The sequence below is a fragment of the Plectropomus leopardus genome, chromosome 1 (genome assembly GCF_026936395.1).
Source record: "Plectropomus leopardus strain MGB_pleo_1.0 chromosome 1, ASM2693639v1, whole genome shotgun sequence".
Lineage (NCBI taxonomy): Eukaryota > Metazoa > Chordata > Actinopteri > Perciformes > Serranidae > Plectropomus > Plectropomus leopardus.
Genome location: NC_142176.1, coordinates 16,941,935 through 16,954,086, shown reverse-complemented (window position 1 = coordinate 16,954,086; position 12,152 = coordinate 16,941,935). Strand labels below are relative to the sequence as shown.

General features: G+C 37.4%; 1 long non-coding RNA gene across 1 annotated transcript in view; it reads left to right on the top strand.

Annotated features, from left to right (window-relative positions):
* Positions 1 to 98, top strand: part of LOC148190388 (uncharacterized) — a 97,376-nt gene extending 97,278 nt beyond the window's left edge. The window contains exon 4 of the long non-coding RNA XR_015777444.1: positions 4 to 98. This is a non-coding gene — a long non-coding RNA (uncharacterized LOC148190388). The remainder of the gene's footprint in view (positions 1 to 3) is intronic.
* Positions 99 to 12,152: the final 12,054 nt, after the last annotated feature.

Here is a 12,152-nt window from a genome sequence, read left to right as displayed (position 1 = left end):
CAGTGTAGCCACTCTACAAAGCTTCACAGCCAGTATGGACAAGAGGAATGATTATAGTAACCAGCAACTCTTTCATCATGCATATGGCATGTGAGTACTACGTTAAACCTATTCTATGACTTATCCTTTAAGAAAGAGGTTCTATGAGTCATATCTCATTTTAGCATCCCAGTGTTAAGCCTACACTCTGCAGAGAGAGATGACAAAAAAAAATGTTCACATCATTGAAAACCTTTTAACCTTTTATGCTCACATAATCAGCATTTTCCTTCTTAAAACATTTACTAGTTGCATTTGCAACACTTGTATGTCAGATAATGGATCACTGCCTCATGGCTGATGCCGTGTTGTCATCTTCTCATCTTACCATGGTAATTTTACTACTGCGTTAGCTTTGCACTGAAGATGTCCTGGGGGTAAACAGGACATCTTCAGTAACATAGGTTACATTACAGATGTAAGAGCAGTCATATCCTGCATGTTGCTGCATGTCATAATAACACATACATTATTGAATTGATGAACATTTTTTTGGCTGTAGTCAATGCAGTTTTTAATGAAGAAATTGTTTTAGAGGAATGCCTTTGTACTTTAAAGCTGCAGTTTGGAGTTAAGGTCTTTCATATCCCATTCATTCTTCTTTCTTGTCAAAACCTGCTGCCGATGTTACCCATAATGCAACTTGACCACTGTTTGGAGAAGTGGGTGTATTTTGCACAGCTCTCTTTGGAACCACAAAAGGCTTTTTCACATTTGCGGAGTACTCCCTATTTAAAAAAAAAAAAAAAAAGAACTTGATGTGTAAAATTGGTGGAGTTTCTCTTTAGGGGGTACTCTATTGATTGAGTATTGCACTTTAAAAAATGTTGGGCAACATCAGATTGAAAAAGAGTGAAATATGGTGTGGTTACAAGACGAGATATCTTAAATTTTAGATCCTAGTATTGGCCAAAATCCCCAAACCAACAAGGCCTCTGCTTCCAAGGGGGCAGAGGAGGAGAGAGGAGTTGATCTGCCTGAGAAGCAAAGGATACTTTTGGCAGACAGCCTGTCACTCCAAGTGGTCAGCCCTTTAAGATGAGCACCGGCCCCACACAGTTCTTAACATCCACCCCCCTATTTCTGCTGTTAAGTTGTGCAATTTACCATGGGTGCCAGGAGGACTGACTGGCTTCTGAAACCAGCCTCAAGTGGCCGTTTGAGGAACTGCTGTTTTTAGCACTTTCGTGTTAGCCTCATTTTTCAGCCTCAGAAGCTGCAGCTTGGTTAGGTTTAGAGGAAAGGGATCATGGTTTGGTTTAAAAGAAGTACATTTGTTACTAATGAAATGTTACATACTACATTAAGTAGTTAAAATAACTCAACGCTGGTGTTTGGTTTCACAGTGGACACCATCAGCTGTCTTATGGGTGAAAGCCCTGTGTTTGTTTGACACATCCATCCACCCCAACCTCCTCCTTATGCAGACTTTGTCACTCTCTATACTGTGTAGCCTGATTTCCTCCTTTATTACCGCCAGTATTACTACAGCCAGAGGGCACCGCCAAACAATAAGCATAAATATGGCTCATAATTGCTGCTTGGTCATATTTTTAAGGACAGTCTCCATAAAACACTGGATCTTAGAGTTCCTGTAATGCCATTGGGTAGCATGCCCTCTGTTTTCATAGGCTGAACAGCTCTCCCTGTCAGGATTAAATAGAATTTAATCCGTAATGCACCTGATTTCTCATTTGGCTGTGGATCTTTAGCATCAGATCCTATTATATATAAATGTACATCACACAGTGAAAAGCAAGACTTGCTCCACTTGCGATCACCATGTCCAATGTAACATCTGAGATCTTGGACAACACCACATTAGCTCATATATTTTGCAACTGATTTTAATGTTATGATGCTTCATTTTCATCCTCAGCCACACTCCCCATAAGTTGTCAGACCCTATTTACAATAAGATTTAGATCCCTAATTACTAAGCCATAGGACATTACTAATTAGCTAAAAATAATTTTCATCCCAGGAAAACAACCACCTGAAACTATTTTGAATTATGTATGATACATAAAAATGGCTCACGCTGCAACAGTTTGAATAAATTATCAAGGCTTAAATGAATATCAGAGAAACTGAAGTGTTCTGTTAAGGATCAGAGGAAGCAAACCTGTACTGACACTGCGGCATGTTAAGCTGGCTCACTGGATTTTATTAACAGTGTAAATACAGAGAATATTTAAGGCAATAAAACCCAATCTTTTTATCAGATGCAACCTAGATTGAGACCATTCTTATTAGGTAGTTAAATGTGAATACTTATCATTTCTGGTTCTGCTCATGTACTTTGGTACTCTGAACCAAAGTCTGATCCTACCTAAGGAATTAGAGGAAATAAAAGGTGCTCCTAGTTGGCTTGTTTATTCTACATAATGCCTGTCAACAATGGATTGATGCTTCTCTGACATGACCTTTTCCTTGTTGTGTGAAAATGATTAAAGAATGGGCATACTGTGATTTAACATTTGAGCCAGCATGCAGTTTATTGATTGTGTCTTCACATCTGAAATCATTAGCCAGTGCAGACGTCTTGGAATAAATTTGATTCTCTTTAGATTACTTTCCATTCCTCAGCGTGTAATACTTTGTTACAGTCATTACTTGGATATATGCGGTTCATCTGAATCGTTCAATTGGACATGCGCATATTTAAATGAAATGTGCATTATGGTGAACATTATACCGGTGGAAAAAAAATATTTTCAACATGGCACTGATACTGCAACGATGTAGAGCTTTGGTGACTGAAGACGTTTGCGTAAAAACAAACAAACAAACAAAAACCAGGGAGAAACAATGTGACTGTTACTGTGCTCTATTTAAAAATACTGATCAGAATAAGGCATGAAAACATAAATACACACTCATCATTGTAATCAAATAGAACAAATAAACAGTTTCAGTGCCAGGTCACAGATCATGCAAATTTATGACATCTCTATCATACTGTCCTCACTTTCTACCAGTGCAGTAGCAATTTGAACATACATCAGTGTAAAGTATCTAAAATGACAGAAATCATCTTTGGTAAATGTGTAGTTAATTTGTGCTTTTTGTAAATTTTCTTTTTAGTTTGGTCCACTTCCCATCTACTAACATGGAAGGGTTGGGATTTATAACCTTTACTGCAGCCAGCCACCAGGGGGCAATCAAAATTCTTTGGCTTCACTTTTGGGTGAGCCCTGCCTCCAGCCCAATGTCAGCTAAGATTGGGTGCCAAAAAAACCCAACAGATTCAGCGATCAGTCAGCCAATGGCACACATACACAGTGACTCACATTTATTAGCATGCATGCTCAGCCACACCACTGACAACAGCTCAGATAAGTCAAGCCAAGTAAATTTTATTTATAAAGCCTGTTATCATAAACGTCAATTTGCCTCAGTGGGCTTTACTGTATACGGCATCCTTTTTTCTTGGACCCTCACAGTGGATAAGGAAAAACTCCCCCAAAAAACCTCTAACAGGGAAAAAAATGGCAGAAAACTCAGGAAGAGCTGAACTGAGGAGGGATCCCTCCGCCAGGACAGACAGACATGCAATAGATGTCATGTTTACAGAACAATGAAGTTAAAGTGACAAAATGACACATAGGAAAGAGACAGAGAGAGAGAGAGAGAGAGAGAGAGATAACAGCACACAGAGAGATAGCGTGACTTCATTCTCTGCACAGAACAACATTACTCCACTATATCTTTACATAGCACATAGTGGTTTGAAAGTTCTGCTGCTGAACTCCATGGTGCATCCCATTTAAAATCAGAGGACTGGTAACTAATAAATTATAAAATTAAGGCCATTGGATGTGATAAAAGTAATCAAACACAAACACAAATCTTCAGTTTTCTGTCTTAGTGTGGTAGCTGAAAAGATAAGCTTCTCCCCCTGCAGGGTATCTTGATATGACTGTAGAGATCCTGCACTACAGCTCCGTCACTCTAAAGAGAGCTTTTTAAGATGATTTGGGCAAATGATTAGGGTGTCTCAATGACTCCTCCGTGTGGAGATATTTCAGGCATACTGAGCAGGAAGGAGGCTCTGAGACACACCAGAGGTATATTAGATCCTGGATTAAAGGGTCTGGGAATGCAGATGTCATCTCAGCCACACTGCAGGACATTGTGCCTCTCTATTTAATCTGCTATTAAGTCAAGTCAAGCCAATTTTATTTGTAGAGCCTATTATCACAAAACATGGTTTGCCTCAGAGGGCTTTACAGTGTACGACATCCCTCTGCCCTCACATCACCCAAGGCAAAACACCCGAAAAAGAACCCCTGTAAAGGGGAAAAAAATGAAAGAAACCTCAGGAAGAGCGGCAGAGGATGATGAGGGATCCCTCTTCCTGGACAGACAGACGATTACCACAATACATCCTTGAATACCTGGACAGATGAATGAATGGATGATCATTTTTGTCCCCACACACAAAGGGATTCTTTGGTTTGAAACATGCAACAATGCAAACATTTACCCACACATGAACATTCAAAAGGTTTTCAATGCCTAGAGAAGTTATGCTTAAATGTGTTAAGTGTGTTAAGTTTTTGCCTGATGAAAAAACTGCTTTTCAACCCTCCCTCACTTTGTTTACTTGGATATTTTTTGGTTTCGGTACAGCCATCAATAAGCCAAGGTCCTCTATGTGGAAAAAAAGAAGTTGCACATATTTGTCTTAAACATCCATGAATTATAAGTACATGATTAATTATTCATGTCCTTGCTTGCTGCGCTAATGTGAACAAAGTGACCTTATTCTTCCTCTGCTTACAGTTTACCTCACATACAAGCTATGACATTGCAGGCCACACTGTTTAAACCCTGCAGTGATTTAAAACTAAAGGAACGCCCCATAACAACACAAACACTCATATACTGATGTGTCACCTGTTTCCTGTAACATCTATCATATTTATTTTGTGCTTTTTAATGCATCCTATTTAAGAATTGGCCATATTTGCAGTATTGATTCCCTTTTCACACCTTTTCAAGTTTGTATATTCAGTCTGATCTAATTGTGACACACATTACATACATACATTGCTGTATGTTTTTAACTGTGCCTTCTAAGACATCCTTAAGTGCTTTGAAAGGTGCATATAAATAAAATGCATTAATATTACTATTTATTACATGATCTTTAAAGAGGGAACATAACAACGGTTATGAGTGTATTTCCTTTCAATCACTGGCCAAGGGCATGATTAAAATGCTCCTTTTCCTGTGAGATCCATGTAGATCCATTAGATGTCCACATTCATCCATTTATCCATCTGTCCACGGTGAAAGATAATGGCGTCAGTCAGCTGTTTGTCTACTTGGTGGCTCGTGTGTAGATCCTCTCTATTGATTTTGAGTCGATTGGTTGGTCTATCTTTAGGTGTAGCTGTCTGTCTGGCTGTGGATTCAAAGTTTAAACTCTGACACATTAATATCCCATGAAAATTTTGCAATCAAATTTCGGACAGTTAACATTGTTCTGTGAGGCAGCAGGCCTGCATGTTGAATGCTCAGTTCTCCCTGTGGTGCACTGAGTATGAGTCATGATGAACCCTGTGCTGACTCCTCGTGGTGAGCTATCGATCCACTAGCGGGATCACCTTCTGGCCATCATCTCTAGGCCTCATTAGCAGGGGCTTATTAGCTGAGTAGGGCTGTTACAGTGCTGTGCAGATGAAACCAACGTTGAATGGGTAAAATCCATTTGATCTCGGACTTTTATGCTTGACTGGCATCGCCTTCCTAAATAGAGTAGAAGGGAATAGATAATTGAATAGAGCCCAAAAACCGAGATAAGACACCTTGGCTGCCTTGAAAGAGAATCAATATGGGCTTAATGTGGGCTGCTCGTCATCCAAACAAACAACCTATGAAAAAAAAACAGCTATTATGGTCATTATATGTACCTGACAGAGACCATCTATCATGTTTTGTAAGAAGTTGTGAATGTGCACATAGTGGTTTTAACTCTCTCCGTCAGACATGAACCTGAAAGGGATCGTTCATTTCAACGTGTTTTTGAGTGTGTGTTTCTGTCTGCCTGCAGCTAATCTTGGAAACTACTGGACCTATTAGCCTAATATTTTGTGTGAACATTAATGACTGTATGCTTTAGGATCTCTTGTTGCAGTGATTCACAATTGTTGAAAAACTTGTTTTGTTGACTGTTTTATAAAGTTGTTAACAGCTGACTCCTCACTTCTCTTAACTGGCTGCAAGGGGCCACAATTTTTCTGGACGTCAGCTTGGTTAAAACAACAAAAGCCTTACCTAGTCTATTGTAGGGCACATTTTGGCCTTTGTTTTGGCTAAAAATATGACATGCAAACAATAGTTTGAACTGGAGCAATGTGTTATGATTCACTAATGTTAGGCACAATACCAGACAATTCCTGTTTTTGTTATCTTGACTATAAGCAACCTGGGAAGGACAATTCCAACAGCTGCAGCTACGACCTGCTTTTATGCTGCCCTCCACATGGCATCATGCCACACTAAGAGCATTTCAGAGGCGTTTTGCTGGCCTGATATTGCAGATTTTCAGATTTTGTTGATTTGGTCATTTTTCCTTGATATTTGTGTTTCGTCCATAAGTAAGTAAGTGGGATATGTAGTTAAACAGTCTCTATTTTATCTTTTTCACTTGTGTTGATTATTGTTATTTCCATCTTTGTTGTGCTGTTGCCTACAGACAAAATTAATACTGTAAAAAGTTGAGTTCTGAATGAAATGGATCAGGGATTTGTGGCTGTGTTTTAGTTATTAAAATGCACTTGTTCTCATAATTATATTGCAACTATACTTCACATACAGTGCCTGTTAGCAGGAAGTATTAATCTGTTCTGTGCAATGAGATGCAGCTTTGTCAAAAATAGGAGTGTATATTTTATATCAGCTTCTTGGATGGTTCTGAGCGCATCTGCTGAAATTACAACTATTGTCTTAAGTGAATGCCTGACGGAGAACTGCACTTTTACTTCATTTATTATTTTATTATACTTAAAAAAAACATTACATTTCCTTCATTCTTGGGTTATTGTGACCCGCTGTCATTTTACAAACCTATAATGTTTTTCTCAATTCAATCCCTTGTATCTAATGTAATTTAAATTAATTTAATTAATTCTTTAGTAGCCTAAATTTGTCACAATCTCTAAAAAAAAAATCTAACATGGAGTAAAGTTAAACAATATAGAGAGTAACTTCCCAGGAGGAGAAAATAGAGGAATTAATGTAGTCACAGTTGTTCAAAAGAAGAAAAATAAGTTCCTGAGCCATCTCTAAATAATCACCAAATGTTTCATTTTCAGCCACTGCTTCTTCTCACAATCCTCCTTAGGCAAAAACTGATTTCCCTCTTAATCTTATTAAACAAAGGCCTTGTATAAAAAGAATAATGTGAAGCAAAATTAATTTCATTTTCCATTTCATTTAGATCACACAAATGACTGAGTCTGTCTTCCTCAGCAGCACCAAGATGATGTCCAGATCTGACACAGAGGAGTAATATCCTCTGGCTGATTTAGGCCCACAGAGATCTTTTGTTCTTCTAGTATATCTCATATAATTTTCCAAACAGAGGTCATTTTTCCACATAATCTGAACTACATGTCTGCTTTATGTGTATTCATATTTATATTTAAATTTAAATTCACAATGAAGTAGACATTTTCTTTAGTTGGCTCGCATTCCCTTATGGATTCTTCAATATATTACAAATATTGATAGCCGAAATACAGTTATTAATAGTAATTTCTTTGATTTTTTTTCTTAAAATCAAGATGTATTATAATTACTTTTTATGAACTACTCCTTTAAACTTCATGTAGATTTCCTGAAAGTCAAACTTAATGGACATTATATAAGCAAAGGGCAAACTCTGCATCCCTGATTGAGCTGATTGTTATGATCATTATGATTTAAGATATTTTAAATGTATTTTTAATTCAGTGATAATACAACAATATTTAATGCATACTACTAAATAACGTTCTAAAACTGTGTTATTGCTGAAAAACAACCAAGAAGTGTCTATGCTGCCACTGACAGCACTCTCAAGTACAGCACAAACTAAAAGATGCAGCGAGAGTATGATGGAAACATTCAACCACCAGAGAGGGACAACTAGGCAGGCAGAGAGAGAGAGGGCAGTAACCAAGACAGTAACAAAATAGCTTTAGCCCACTATCAATTAAAAGCACATCAGTGGCAGTGATAAGGAATTGAAGTACATTAAGAGAATGTGTACTAATATATGACCACTCTCAAGTCAAGACTATAAATACACAATGCATCAGGAAGTAGTCTAGTTACCATTTTGTGGGTGCACGGTTTGGTAGCATTGATACAGAATGGTGGCATTACAGAGCTCTCTTAAAGCTACAGTCAGTAGCTTTCATGAAAATAGCTGTTAGTCATATATGCTGAAAATGTCACTATATTCTGAAAGAGGCACATGAAACAAATCATGTCCCTTCTACTAATTTAGTGCCAGATTCACACTGTACGCTGAAGCAGTGCATGAACATCGCCAAACCTGTTGGGTTTTTTTTTCGGTGTCCATGTCAACATGTTAGAGCATCCACACTGTCTGCATGAGCAGCGCTTGTCAGGTGTGTCTCAGCTGATGGCCAGCTGTGGCACATCAAGAAAAACAGTGGTTTGCTTAGAAATAGACAGTGAAAATGGCATTTTGATAATTATATTGACTCTATACCACCTTTTATTACAGTTTATTTATTGCAAAGTCTTAATCTGTCGCAGACATAAAGAAATACAAATATATCTGTTTTATTCAAACTTTTTCTGCTTCTGTTGACAGAATCTCATCAGTTGTTGATGCAAGGCATTTTATTGTGAAATATTTGCAGGACCATGTTGTTGAAAATGCTGGAGCTTGCATGGCTTCATAAATGAGTGGAATTTGTGCTCATAAATGTGGAAATCTAGTACTCATAGCAGCAGGCAGCCCTGCAGAAGCATCACAGCCATGATGCTGCCAATGTGAACACCACAAGCGTGAAACATGCTTCAGCCTGGCAGGGTTGATGTCACAAAGTTCTTCCACGTCCAGTGTGAATCTGGCATAATGGTGTTTGCAGTAGGACACACCTACTGCATGCTTTCTTTCAAATTTTAGCAAAAAAAGAAGGCAAACAAAGTAGATTTGGCTATGAAATGACCAGTTTACCAAAAACCAAGCCTGTATGTTACAAAATAATTTCTTCTCAGGAAAGCTCCATATTTTGTCTGTTTTGAGGATGTTATGGTGCATCTTTGTGCATGTTTAGATGAATCGGGCGAGCTTGGGCAATGTTGGAAATACTGCTTTGGCAGAGTGGAACTGAACATACATACACTGACAGTGAATACAGGTATGTTTGGGATGAAGGTAGTTGTATGAATGTAGAAGTTATTCAGTCTGAAAACACTAGTCAGAAATTGGACACAGACTTTGGGAAAACCCATTATTGCCATAACACTTCTGTTTGATGACCACAGCTTAGTTGTGACAAATCTTTTGTGGAGAAGCTATTCAAACCCAACAGGTATTACTTGCGAAATCATCAAACTCTATGATGTATTTTTCAGAATTAAAGCATAATTAAACACAAGCAGCAGAAAGTTGGTCAGCCCTTCCTTGCATTAATTATTAAATCATAAATACTTTTAATTGCTTAAAGTGAAAAATCATGCTAATAATTTTATTCAGTAGATGTTATTTTCAAGGAGTTATGTATCGTCCAGTGCAGTAGATACCATGCATTAGTGGTATAAAAAGTAACTAAATGGAGCTCAATATAGGTTTGAAAAAAAAAAAAAACGTTAAAAAAATGTTTTGAAAATGTAATTAGTAGTATGAATACACAAAAGAACATAACAAATAAATAAATAAACAAACATACAGTTTTTGGACTAAAATTGAGTTCCACTGAATCAATGTTTGCACCACTGATGCATGGTGTCCACTACAGTGGACAGATGTATTTCCAGTGTACAGGAAAAATATTAACATCCAGATGAAAGCATTTTTTAACATCCTATTTAGTTGAATTTGTATTTTTGCCCATCTGGTTTCCAGGGAATAAAAGAATTTAACAATTATTAATATGGTACTTGATGCATCTCATCTTCCCCCCACCATTTTTTAGACAAAATTGCTGACAGTGCTTTTGAGGGTCCGCTGTTGAGAGATGGTATTGCAAAGCAAAACGGCTCCAAATTGCTTCTAAATATCTATTCTCTGGAGTGGCAACCTTGTATTTTGGGGCTAGAAATGCAGCATCGTGTTCTACCAGACTATGAATGGAAACATAATTTACATAGTTTTCATTTTGTCATTAATCTGGTCAGTATTTCATCATGACTCATCACAGGCTTTTGTGGGACTGATTGGGGGTCAGTTTCATTAGACTGAAGGTTGACGTATATGTTTACTCCAGTATTCACAAAGCTATTATTGCTGTTTTTTGTATGAGCAGATGGCTCACTTTGGATTATTCTTTTGAGTAAAGATATTGATTTTGACTGAGCTGTACTAATTGTGTGACATATTGTTGTAAATGTTTCTGTTGAGCGCTTGACTCATGTTTAAATGCTGGGGAAGAACAAAGGCGTCAGTAACAGTGTGGGTGAAGAAACTGTAGGGAGCTGAATTCGCATTTCTTGAATAATACACTTACTGCTGACAATTCATGTTCAAGGCTTGACTGTTACCACTTAGAAACTGTTAGATTTAACTCTGACTGAAGACTTAAGTATTTATGATGCCATACATTTTGTAGTGAGATACTGGGATGCTCTGGTGGCCCAGGGGTCTAAGACGCTAACCATGAACCGCTGCAACATCTGCAGGGCATGTCGCACATTGCACGTTACCTCCTTTCTTTCTCTTCTTTACTGTCTACTACCTACTACTTCTTTTTTCACTCAGCTCTGTCTATAGATCCTGAGATGTGATGGTTTCCTCAGATTTTGCACTCATACATTTCTACCCCTCTAACACCAGCAACATTTTCCCTTTACGTCCACACAACCCTGAATCATGGCTAATTGCACTTTTACAGGGCATTTTAAAGTTGATTTTAACAAGCCAGCTGTAGCTCCCAACACCACAAAAACACACCATGAGAGTGTTTGTACGGGACATTATGAGACGCAGTCTACTTTCATACCCTCAAGAGGAAATCTCTCATGTTATAACGAGATACTTTTCTTGTTGGATTTTCTTCATTATAACAAGACAACTTCTTCTTCTCCTTCTTCTTCTCCCAAAGTTTTTTCTTTGTTTTCAAGAAACATGTTTTAATCATGACACACTTTGATGTTAGTGTGATGAAACAGCTCTGTGCTGACATACAGAAGTTAATGCATTATTTGTGGCTGGGAAGGTAAATTAGATAAAATCATCGTCATAAATAGGAGACCCACAAACACCTCTGTCCCAGTGAAAGCACTGGTGGTTTTGTACATACTTCAGATTCAGATTTAGAACGCTTTGCAGTTGCTCATGAACTGTATAAAGTCATAGAGTAATTATAAGAAAAAAGGACTTTTGAAAAAAAAGAAAACACTCATATACTTTGTTTTGTCTCTAGCAATTATATGCTAATTTGCCTGATTTTAATATTTTTTTCACTTATTTCATCATATAAGGTCAGCTCCTGACAGACAGTGTTTAGCTGTGTGAAATGACCTTCTTCTTAATGTTCTCTTTGTGCCTAGTGTTGCCCAAAAAAAATCTACATCATATTTCATATGCACATATTTTATATATGACAAATATGTCATTTTTTCTTAAATTTCTATCTATATATTGTTGCATAATGTACATTTTACATCAAAAAAGTGTTAAAATATAGGAGAGATATGTTATCTGACAGAAATATAAGAGATAGGTATGAATATGTGCATGCTTCATATATTTCTATTTCTTAACATAACTAAAAGTAAACAGTTTGTCATGAGGTGACCTAAAATGATGGGAAAATAGTGTGTGTGTGTGTGTGTGTGTGTGTGTGGGTGGTGGTGGTGGTGGGGGATTTGGCAAATTAGCACATAATTAATAAAGCTATAACAGCACATTTAAGTGTTTTTAT